Source organism: Gavialis gangeticus, unplaced genomic scaffold, assembly GCF_001723915.1.
Source record: "Gavialis gangeticus isolate Ggan-Ray unplaced genomic scaffold, GavGan_comp1, whole genome shotgun sequence".
NCBI classification, from domain to species: Eukaryota; Metazoa; Chordata; order Crocodylia; family Gavialidae; genus Gavialis; species Gavialis gangeticus.
Genome location: NW_017728994.1, coordinates 52,308,109 through 52,320,956, shown reverse-complemented (window position 1 = coordinate 52,320,956; position 12,848 = coordinate 52,308,109). Strand labels below are relative to the sequence as shown.

General features: G+C 41.6%; 1 protein-coding gene across 2 annotated transcripts in view; it reads right to left on the bottom strand.

Moving 5' to 3' along the window:
• Positions 1-3,247, bottom strand: part of ADD3 (adducin 3) — a 184,050-nt gene extending 180,803 nt beyond the window's left edge. For both annotated transcript variants that reach the window (XM_019502784.1, XM_019502781.1), the window contains exon 1: positions 3,105-3,247. The gene's annotated coding sequence lies outside the window, so the exon portion shown is untranslated. The remainder of the gene's footprint in view (positions 1-3,104) is intronic.
• Between the last annotated feature and the right edge of the window lie 9,601 nt (positions 3,248-12,848).

Below are 12,848 nucleotides of genomic sequence, written 5' to 3'. Positions count from 1 at the left end.
TTTCCGTCCTATATAACTCACTGCCTAGCAAACAGGTCCAGCTGCACGTAGGATGTCCAATCCGAGGTTTTTCAGTGATGTCCAGGGTTTTCCATGCTCCAGTTTCTGATGGCAATGGGAGGAGAATCTTAACACACTGGAATAGAGCTGAGAAACGTGGATTCTATTTCTGTTTCTGCCAGAGACGTTCTGCGCAACCACAGGCAAAGCGTTGGGATAAAAATTTCACTGACTTTGAATCCCTGAACAAGAGAAACCTATGGGCTGATGTTCTGAGGTGCTGAGCGCAGGATGTTCTTACTGACTTAGTATAACAACAAATTGTTCAGTTCCTCACAACACATCATTCTATTGCTCACCACGTCTTGCATTTTTGTATCCAGCTTTCCAGTACTAGCTTTGGATGTTATGAGTCATTAACTTTTTTTAAGTTTATGCTTTATATTTATTTTTTAAAAGCTCCCCAACAATCAGCCTGTATTAGCAAGCCACATCGCCAAACCAGTTATATTTTGTGTACGACTTCAATTTGTATCAAAAGAGGTTCTGTTGATACAAGGCTGAAGAGCCACTATACATGCCATGCTCTATCAGAGGAAATAACAAAGATCCGTTAGAGACAGAGACATCAGCTTTGAGCTGAAATGTTAATAAATCTTGCCAAGTCCTAATAATTCTCTTATAGTCATTTGCTACGTTCCACAGAAGCCATACGCAAAGACTGGCAAAGGGGACCATCTGGAAGAATTAAAGTGTGAATCATCTCCTGTGTAGAAACACATTTGTGTGTCTGACTTGTTTAAACTTTCAGATATATGATGAGTATCACAAGTGACCAGGTTTTGGTGCATTTGTGCATAAATTATTTTTTCAAAATGTTTCCATTCTGTAGGAGAAAAGATATTTTAAAAAGGAATAACAAAACCTGTAGCACAGTTTTACGAACTTTAATAAATGACTAATTAGACCAAATTTCTGTAGCTGAGTATTGTGTTGCCACTCTAGGGGTCCTTTTGCCATCATCATGGACTGAATTTTTTTAAATATGAGAAAAAGAGCATCACAATTAAAAACCCAGAAAAATACTGGATATTTAAAAACACTGTCTTAATTTCTCATCTGCTGTCTACATTACTGTCTGTTTATGGACTGCCAATATTCTGATAAAAGGTGAATTTTTAGAATATTAGCAAACACATTAGCATTCTAGTATAGGCAGTACAATTGTACTTTAACAATACTCGGTCAAGGTGAGTATTTTAAAATACATAATTTACACTACAGTGGAAAGGTCCAGGGACTGGAAAGTGTCAAAGGCATTTAATTTTGACTTTCCTTTGTTACTATTGAAAGCAGGGAGCCTCCTACCATTCACTTGGGTATAAGAGGTTTAGGCTAGCATCTTTGAATATCCCACCCTGTGTATTTATACAATGCCATTCCAGTCAACTCTAAACCTAGTACTGTTTTGAAAAATCAAAATCTGTTCATTTAAAATGTATTTGAAGTTTAAGTTTCGATATATGGTAATGGTATCATGTTGGAAATAACTGTCCTGCCCATATAGTTTTGCTTACTGCCTGAGGACTTTTGTGAAAGTAAATCTCTTCGGTGCTGTCTTGAAGCTGTCTCGTGGATAAAAGGGGGAACACTATTTGTGATGCCACCAATACAGCAATTCAGCAATGACTAAAATATGGTATGCTTTCTAATTTAAGAATCAGAGACAATCTTAATAATGATGATAAGGGTTGTCACAGTCTTTTCCATAGTGAAGATCATATCCTAATAAAAGCATTTTCCTGGACCCCTCTCCTTCCATTCATAATTGTCTGGATCATCTTCCCATCTATTTACAATCATATACCTCCCCTGTGAAAGCTACAGCAATCATTTACAGGAAAAGTTGTAGTGGGAAGGAGAGCACGTTACTTTAAATGCAATAGAGCAGCTGTAAAAGAAGAGAGCTGGTAACATGGCCATTCCACTTTTGGTATACCACCATCAAATACTTCTGAGACCACAGGTCAGCCTGAGATAAGATTTCAGTGAGTAATTAGGAATAAAATTTTTTAAAAAGTTGTTTTTACATGAAGAGTGATGGGTGGGTCTTATTTAGCAAAGTTCATAAATTGACAGAAAGATGCATATTTCTTCCCTTATTAAAAAAAAAAGACCTCATAAAATACTTGAAAACCCAACAACTTCCCCATAATGCACAGCAAATTTCAGGAAAATGAATAATGGCAAAGGGCCAAATATTGTCTTGAGGCACACAACATCCCATTATTATGTCACTGAGAGATCGATTGTGAATCTGGGGTCAGAGCTCAGCTGAAAATGCCTCAAACAAGAACACTGCGTCATGACACTTTTTACCATGGACGTTCCAAGAGAATGCCACATACATGGGATGTAAGAAAAAGCAGAAGAGATGTCTCTCATACAAATAGTAACATGCCATGCATCACAAATTACTAAATAAGCCAACACCATCAGTTAAAATCACTAAGATATTCCCGGAGCAGCTATATTGTGGTATCTTAGCATCAGGTTTTATACATATATTCAAATCTCAAATTAGTGATATGTGTCATGTTTCAGGGCTATTTTTGAGTGTTTAGCTACGCTGACTGTAAAGTCCTTAAGGCAGGTACCGATCTTTTCTCCTGCTCTGTATAGTGCCAAGAGCATTAGCAACACATCACAATGAATTATAATCAGAACCTGACCAATTTCCAATCAGTCATATTTTCTATCTAATATTTTGCCATTAAGCATGGCAAAAAGGCTGAAAAAAGAACTCAAAACTGAAACTTAACAAAGCTATTCCAGAGGATTTACTGCTGCCAATGTGTAGGACAACTCCAGATTAAGAATATAATTTTTTTTCCTGGTAAAACATGCCTTGGGACAAGCACATTTTCGATACAAACACACTCAAGTCATGGGAGTTTTGCCCAATGAAAGCAAGTGTCAATCTGAGTGATGATTTCATGAGTTTGGCATCTTAACAATAACGGTGCTGTGCAATTTTTAAGAGTACCACCAGCTACGACATTCTTAACAGCAATAGTTCTTTTAAACCAAATGTTTCTCTTTACCTGTTTCTTGGCATTAACCCACCATTTTTCCTTTGGAGTCTCTTCCCCATCTCTGTGTCCCCCTTCTCCCTGTTCAGCTCTTCTGTTTAAGTTACCGTTTCTTTTAAGACTTCCCTTTCAATCAGATAGATCCTGCTGGCATGAGTTGTCTGCCGTATTCATTTCTCTAGACTCTAGCCTTATGTTGCATTGCCTTGGCAACAAGATTTAGCAGCAAGGCACCAGCCTTGAACTTGTCAGAGTCAGTAACAATGTGCGCCCAGCATGTATTACTTTGCAGCACATCAGGTTGCTATGACAACTACTAACAATAAAACTCATCTCCCTGGTTTAAATACAATAACTTTTACAGTTTGTTTCCTTGCTGTTCTGGATCTGTGCTGTGTGAATTCTGGGTTTCTTTGAGGGTTGGCCTTTGGGGGGGGTGGGAAGGGGTTGGTTTGTTTTTTTTAATGATGCCAGCCTCAAATAGTTCAATGACTGGAGAAGTGAGAAGGCATTAAACATGCAATTTGGGTCATGAGTTCAATGGGGAGTAGAAGGAAGCAGAACAGTGGGAGTGTCAGTGCTGCAGGTCCTGGCAAAGCGGGTAAACAGACAAAAACCCAAGTGTCTGCGTGTACGAGGTGTACCGCCAACCTGAATTTGAGCGCTCTGCGTGTCAGTGCAACCTAATCAGTGTTCGCAAGAGTCATCTGAACTTCAGACTTTGGTCCGTGAGATACTGAACACCTTCTCAGACCCTTTGCATCTCTGCCCTGATTTCTCCTCTGCCCTTGTCCTTCTCTGGATCCAGCATGCTTCAGTCTGTGAACATATTTCATTTGATCAGATCACTCCCTGTGAAGGAGAGGTTGCATCTCTCAGGGAGATGCACTTTTTGGCTCTTTTCCCACAGATGCTAATATGCTGAAGGGGGTGGGGAGGGTGTGAAAGGATGGGCGTGCTAGCATAAAGAGAGCTTCAGTTGGCTGGTGTTCTCACCCTGGTGTCACGCAGCCCTGCTTGGAACAGAACTGCATGACACAAAGGCCAGTGTTCCCCAGAACATGGGCAGTATTAGCCCTGCTGAGGTCATAAGCAAGGCTACACCATTAATAGCAAATTTTAACATTGTAGGACCTGTGACACACAAGTCCACTGGGTTCCTTTTAGAAATCACAACCTTTTGAAATGAATGCGTACTAATGCATGGTTTAGAGTGTATATTAAATCAGTGCTGCATTAGCAATTGTCAAGGACTCCCAAGGGCTTACATTCTACCCATTATATGGCCGTCCCATAGTTTCAACAACTCCGATAACATACAGTACTCACCCTTTACTATATTTTACAATGATGAATACCGATGCACTCTCAATACCATTCCACTTTTTCCATAATAGCGGGCAGATTTTCTTCAACGGAAGATAATTTGCAATCCAGAAGTCAAACAATGGAAGTCTGTTTAACAATAAAAAGCCAGAAGTAAAACAGGATGCAGTACATTTCGAGTGCAGTTTCTGGATGCAAACAGGAACAGGAAAGAAGCACCAATTTTTCCTTCTCCCTGAATACAGCTGTAAGCTCCTCGAGTCAGGAAATTCTGGCCACGATAGGATAAATGAATGAAGATTTGTAAGGAGTTATATTCAGACAGACAAATGCTCTGTGCAAACAGAAGTCTATTAACTTAACTTGCACTGATTTTTAATTAAAACAATTATGTGGTATCTTTTGGGTTTTCTAAAAAGAAGGTTTTTAACCCAAGGAAAACAGTTACAGAGGGGACAAAAATATACAGTTTTAAAACAAAAGGATACTTAATTTGAGATCTTTTTATCACCAGACTGCTCTACAATTAGTTTTAGTAGTTATTTGTAGTACAGTGAAAACCTGAAGTAGCAAGGGAGACTGGGAATCCATTGTACAAGGCACTGTACAAACATACTAAGAAACAGTCCCTGAGCAGAAGGGCGTACAGTCTAAATAGACAAGGCAGACAAAGGGTTGGGGAAGAAGCAAAAGTGAAAGGTGAACTGCTTATGGTTACAAAGCAAATCAGAGGCAGCATACAAGTGAGGTCTCCTGTTTCCCAGCCCAGTGTACCATCCACTGTCCATGCTGACTCCATAAGAATCATATGATTTTCACAGGCCCCTGCGAGTCAAGCAATTAAGTACGACTGCCCCTATTTTAGAATGAGGCTACAGGACTTCAACAATGCCTTGGCGAGAGTTGATGTCAGAATTTGGATTAGAACTTCACTTCCACTGCTAGGATCATATTACTCCACCTCGCCTCTCTCTTTATCTAATTAGTAATCATATATTTCAGGGCTGTAACATCTCAGTGGCCTGGCCAGGGGTTGCATGCCACGGGACCTCCCAGGTTCCCTGCCACTGTGTGGACAGTGCAACTCCCCTACTTCATGGGCAGCAGAGTCCCCAAGCCCCCTCCTTCCATACAGCTCTGCCCCAGAGATCCTGGCCACCGCAGTGAGGGCAGTGCAGGCCAGGTAGGAGCCCAGGGGCCACGTAGTAAGCTGCCGGTCAGCTAGCCCTGGTATACTTCATTCTTTCTTTTATTATTTGTAATTTGACAGTACCCATCAGTCCCAAACAGGGCTCAGGGGTCCTTTGGATTAGGCACCGCACACAAACAGAACAAAATGTTACAGTCTCTGTATCAGATTCCATTGACTTGAATGGGATTTGAGTCAGGCTCTTCACCTGTATTTAGGCTGCTGAATTCTCTTAGAAAAACAGACCCAAACAATTTGCTACCTGAATTGATTGTTCATTGTTGACAGAGCAAACATAAAAAGGAAGAATGAAAATGAGAACCATGGAGACAGCTATAGCCAAGGAACATCCCTGACAACATAGCATCTTCCTACAAAGCCTGTTTACTGGAGCTATTGCCACACAATTACAGCTCAAGTTGCTACTTCCCTTTTCACTGAGCACAGAGTAAACACTCACCTTTTTGAGCTGGAAGTAGTCAACAAACCAACCTGGCAACCAAACACCAGCACCAAACCTCCCTTAAACACGTCCCTAAGATCTCACGTCCAGGCATGCATTTCCTTTAGAAATAAACACATTCATTAATAAATACAGCTACAGTCAATGAGGATTTTTTAAAAATTTAGACTGCCTTTTTTAGTTGCCAAACTTTAAAAGCATATCTTCTGGTTTAAGAAAAGAAAGCTAACTTAAAAAGAATAACCCCCAATCATGCAACGGTATCTTCCTCTTTTATGATGAAAGCACACAAAGACCTCAATCATAGGCTCATTATGCCAGGCCCCCTCCACAAACAGAATGAAAAGCAAAGAGATGACAATGCATGTATATGACAAGAGACAACAGTGGGAGTTTAGCAAGCAAACTGGGAACACAAGATAACAGCAGTGAGATGATTACAATGAGCCTGATAAGTGCTGATAACAGCTCTGGAGCTCTGTGCACGTGCAAGGGTCTCCAGCCCTTTGCAGGATCAGGGTGCATTGTATAGGCATGTGGAATATGCTGTGCACTGGACACCCTTCCCCAACACCTGCTATTCGGTGTCAGCTTGGGGTTTTCCAGATGGATACAATATTGAGATGCTACCTTAAGAATTTTAAGAAAGGCAAAGCTCAAATCATGCATGCTGAAATGGTTTGCGCTGACAAGTGGGCTTTCTAGCATCCCATAGTACTGCCTTTGGTATTTAATATTTATTCACCCATTTACCCAGCCCACAGCTGTTTGTGTTCTTTGGCTATCATCTCCAGGCTGAAGCTTCTCCAAACATGTACATTGTCACCTGGCTGTCTGTACAGCTTACTTTGATCTTGAAGGCCCTGGGTATTCATGCCATCAAAGATGAGGGGGACAGCAGGCTAGATTTTCTCTCATGGGTTTTCCTAATTTGAATGATACAGGATATAGAATATGGACACAGGCACATACATGCATATATACAAGACTATACTGTATGTCCCCATGCATGGATTAGGATAAGCCTCTTTAAAATGTTGCAATTTATTCAAAATATTGTATAGAACTTAAATCAAAGTATGTTGACAAATCTAGATCCACACCATCTCCATCCTTGGAGGTTTTTAAGGCCTGGCTCATCAAAGCCCTGGCTTGAAGAACCTAGCTGGGGCTGGTCCTGCTTTGAGCAGGGGGTTGAACTAGACGTGACCTCTGGAGATCCCTTCCAACCTTCATTTTCTATGATCTGTACAGAGATGAGCTGTGTTTCTTCCCCACAGGCAGACTTGGCACCTCCACAGGATTAACTATGTGACTCAGGGGAGGAAGAGTTTGCAGAATCTGATCCTGGATTGGTCCAAGGTTAAATCAAATGATCCATCACAGAAGACACAGCACAGCCCCATGTTTCGGCCTCTGGATTGGTTTGCATGAAACCTTGGTTTTGTTTTTGCTTTTGTCACTAAATTTCTAGGTGACTTTGGGCTAGTCTCTCCACCTCTCTGTAACTGTATTTCCCTTCCCATGCTGCTTCTGTGCTGGTCTATTTAAAGCTTGATCTATAACCCTTCGAAATCAATGGGATTTTTTTCACTGTCTTCAGAACCTTAGATTAAGTTCTTGGAGGCAGAGAATATCTCTCACTACATGTACATGTGGTGCCTGGCACTATACTAGTTAGAGCCTCATACTACTTGTGCATAAATATTTGTGGGATGGGAACATTAAGTGAGAGCCACACTGGGCTCATTATATTACCTTTCCCTTCTCTTTGTTATCCCGCTGCCTGCTCCGATTACATATTCTATTCACAATAGATAAGGAAACCTCAGGTAATCAAAATGCTTTCCAGGTGTCAGGACAAAACACAGGCATGCAGGCCACTGAACCCTATTAACATTTTTGCTAACAAATGCTTAAGGAAAAGTGGCATGTGCATTAAGTGAACAAAACCTTCTGTTATATAATAAGCATAATTTTCCTCTTTAAATGCTAAAGACACAGTATATCCGATTCATTGGAACATACTTCCCTAGCAGTATTAAGTTTTACACTAACTGAACAAATTACTCCCTACAATGGCTTACTGTAGAACCAGTGACAATCATGTTCTGGTTTTAAAAGATTTCCCTTGCACAATATGTAGGTTTTTCCCATGCTTGCTTCCCAGATGGCAGACTGAGGGAAGACAAGAAGTCCTGGAAATTCCCATTCAGCTCACGTTACAGTAGTGATAGTCCACAAATTATGAGAGAGGCAAGGGTTTCTTAGGGTGATATTTTGTATTGGATCAACTATGCTGTTGGGATAAAGTTAGACAAGAGATCTGAGGAAGAATGTCTTACATTCGACAGCTAGTCTAGCTTTATCCCAAGTACATAGTTGGTCCAATACAAGATATCACCCCAAGAAACCCTTGCTTCTCACATACAGCTCAAGTCAGAGATGCACCATCACTGTCCTACCTGAAAACAGATAATTCAATAAACTTTTAATCATTGCAATTAGCTGTTTGGGAGGCAAGTCCCCATATCTGCTTTTCAGCTGAAAAGGACTTTCTGCTAATAAAGAAACAAAACCCCACCAAACAAACAGCCCTGATTATACAACTACAGGTGCTGGGAATCACACAAAAGCTTAGTTTCAGCTTCCAGTGCTGGCAGGATGGACTTCCTCTTAAGAAAAACTCCAGGGCAAGATCTTTAGATGCAGATATACTTATTCTTTCTTTTCCTGGTTCCTCCCCCCCAGACAGGCAGTTATTTTCTTTTTTTGGCATGTCTTAGTTTTAGCACCTGTAAGATGTGTTTATATCTTCATCAAAAAACAATGTTAACTCTGTTTTTCAAGATTCTGTTTAACTTCATGTTAAAGACTTAAAACCAAGATCTGTTTCATAGTGGAATATTCTTTGAACAGGCAGCTTTTTATATTGTAGTGCTATTGCATCTTCAAGCAATGCTCAAATACCAGAAGGTTCAGAAGCGAATATTGGCAAATACACTGCGATACAATGGCATGGTGACAAGAGAGGTCTTTTTTGAAGCCGGGTCATACCCTTCACAGATCTGTGCAAAAACTTCACCCACAATTCAAGTGGTTTAGAAGGCTCGTTCTGATTCTGCAAGTCACATGTCACTACCCTTATCATCATTGTAAGTGTCCCACACTATGCAAGGCCCTTGCCAGGAGACGCAGGAAGAAGTATTTCCTTCCTCACAAACTTACAGTTTGTTTAAGTCCGTGCTCTTGCTTTTTGATCCGGGCTGACGGAAACTTCTACCTGAATGGGATCTCTTTAAAGGACCCCGGGTTTTGCATGAGTGCGGAGGTCACCTGTGAGAATTAGATTACAAGATCAGGAGCTAAATTTGAGACGCACATTACAAGTTATGGTGAAGGAGAAGGGAGTTACAGCTGTAAGGAAGGTATGATATGCAGGAGTGTCAATAAGAAGCTTTTTTTTGGAGTGGGGTTATGTTCTGACCTTGATCCCTTGCTACTGTTCAGGATTACAAAAGATTAATAACTTCTGTCACATGACAGGATTTAGTCTCTGTTGATTCCAACCACTATTTGTAACATCTTTTTAAATCTGATGCAAATATAGCAGAAGAACTGAAAAAATCCAGTGCAAATGAATACAGTTAATTAAAAATAACATACATTGAATTGTATTCGTGATCTGCCTCTGTAGAAGCAACTAGCAACGTTCATCAGGATGTAACTGCTTAAAAAGTACAGTTTTGTATCTTTAATTATTTAAGATTCAATGTCATATAAAAAGGGATTTGATAGATTAATAATTAAGTATTTTACATTATACAGCCTGGGTAGTTCATTAGGCTAGTTGAAAAATTACCAGACTCCAATGCACAGGAATTGATATCCAGCACATTGCATTTAATTGGAAATCTAATTCTACTTTCTGTTATTTAACTTATTAGATGTGTATAATTCAAATCAAATATATAGCAATGCTGCCTGCTGGCCTGTTCATCTAAGTGCTGCCCTATCTAGACTTGCTTATCATTGTGAAACCACCCCGGGTCCATCTGACTTACCCTGGGGAGCGAACTTTAAATGAACCTTAGATCTTCCAAACACTAGTACATGTGGTAATATCTAATCATGTGTATGGATCCACATGAAATGCTCATTTTGCTGAAATGCATGCATAAGTCTTCAAAAATACTGACTCCACCCTACCCAGTGGCCAGATTAAGGACCACTGTTTGGTTTTGGGAAGACGCATTAAACCTCCCTTCTTCACCATGAAGGAGAAGGAATCAAAGCCGGGTGCCTCTACTCTAGGCAGAAAAAAGCCCCCCCAAACCCCCTCAGCTTTCCTTCCAATTTTGGAGAGCTGATTTGTGGGAAAAAGGTGTATGTGGCATGCAGGTAAATATGGTAGCTTGTGTTCCAGCTGAACGTTCTGCCAGAGTCAGACCTATTGAGCTGACACTGCTTGTTCCCAGGAGCCACCCAAATGACTGGAAAATTGGCTCACCAGAAGCCCTTTTGCCAACTCAGCCATCACACAGGCTTATGCCTATAACGAGAGCCAAACTCTTCACCTTTGGTTTCCCAAAAGGGTAACAGGTTCGAGGCACAAGGCAGAGTAAACAGTGAGAGACTGAGATATTTGGGGCACAGCTAAAGGCATGGCTAATTTGCTCCAGGGATGAGCAAAGAATGAGTGAGAAGAACTTGTTAAACTTAAGGACAGCTTTCTCCAACCCAGAGGGCTGCGTCTGGACTTGCACATTGTGGATTAGCAACGCTAACCATATTCTGTATCCGGGGCACACATTTCAGGGCAATCAAAGCAAGCATGTACAATTATTCCATTTGGGGAAGGTCTACACCATATCTCTGGAACACACCTCCACCAGTCTGCTCCTGTTCAAATGCAGCAAGCCTGGGAATGCAGATGTGAAGCCACACTGGGGACACAGCTGCTCCTGATACTTGTCTCTGGGCTTTGCATTGCAGGGGTTGGTAGGTGCAAGAGGGAGTGGGTATGTGGGCAAGGCATGGCCTCCTGAAGATTGCCCATGACATGGCGTAGACACACCATCAGAGTTGACCTTTGAACAAGAAGGGTTTCTCACACTTAGCCATAGCAGAGCTGTTGCTATACTAGGATGTCCACAGGATCCACATAATATAGAATCATAGAAAATTAGGGTCAGATATGACCTCAGGAGCTAAACTTCCCAACTTGTTGGTTGGTTCAAGTTCTGTTCACTTACATTATACACCAGACTCTGTCCCCACCTCTATTCCATTGCCAACATGGGTAAAACCCACTAGCAGAAATTTTAGCTCAAACACCAGGCAGGCAGGAACTTCGTCCCCCAGCTTAGAGACTAAGGCAGAGAGCAAACTTTCTTGCTGTTAGCAATGAGTCTCTGGAAGGCAGCTTTATTCCTGAAGTATCACCACAGCAATCCTTCAAGAACTGTATGCTGCTGGACTGCTCACAGAAAGCACTTCTGCTCTGTGTAACAGGTGATGACTCCCACCACAACAGTTTTTTAAACTCAGTATGTGTTATGTGATGTGGACTAGCTATGTGGCCACCCTGTATATTAGAGAAGAAATAAGGCAACTCTTTGCACTTCATGTGACCTGTCTCCTGATTATCAGAGTCACAGCCCTATGCTTATGTAGCTTGGGGGTTGTTCCTAAGATACCCCTCCCTTGCATCTTGCAACTCTACCTGAGAGGGGGTAGGAAAAGCTGGGTTCAAGGCAGAACCACAGCTGAATTATAGGTAGCTGCAAAGCTACATTGCAGGGGGTGGGTCTGATGAATCCCTTTAAAGAACGTTTTGCACCATCTCCCCACCCCTTCCACTGAGCAACCACAGAGCTCTGAAAGGGGCAACCCCACACAACTTTCTCTTAAGATTGGCAGCTGGATGCAAAGTCTAACCCTACCGCCTTATGAGTCAGGGGAAGATGAAAGAGGCCATTTTACAATGCTGACTGGAGGGTGGTTTCAGAGGCTGTTTGGATTTGAGAGCCCAACATCAGCAAATTATCTCTGAGACTGTTAAGGGAATATCCAGGTGCATTTCCACTCCCAGACCACATACTTTATAATGAGCCCCACTCAGCTGTGTCAGGTTTCCAACCAATTAGTCTTATCAGCCAGATATTTTGCATGGCAGGGTAATATATTCTGTTACACAAAATGTATGTGCTAGGCTACATCCTACCTTGGCAGGGACATTGATCCGAAGAGCTAAAGGTGCTTTCCAGCCCTGAAGAGCATGGTTATAGATAGTCCTCCTGGGCAATGCTAGGAGACAGTGGAGAGAATAACAGAGACATAGCAATTAGTGCTACCTATGGAAATCAATGGGAGAAGCTGTATTGCCAGCCCCTAGTATCAAGCATCTCTCTTTCCTTTCTGTCACATCTCTATTTTATGGTGCTGCAGTGGGATGGATGGAGCACCAGGCCACCTGCATTGAGTCCTCCAAGAGGGGAAAGGGTAATTACCCAGTGCAAACTGCTGAAGCAGCGGGTGCTGATCAGCATTCTAGTATTGCCTGCTCATTGCTGTAAATAGCCCATTGCATCTGCCTCCCACAAACTGTGCTTTTTCAGGCAAGCACCAAAAACAAACTCCAGACGTGCTTTCTAGATAGAGGCCAATGTCTCCAGGAAACAAGTACTAAAAGCCTGAAGGACTGGAATCACTTTGCTGCATTAAATGATGCCCTCAGAATTGCCCCAAAGGTTAGCTCATATAATGCCATGTTTAT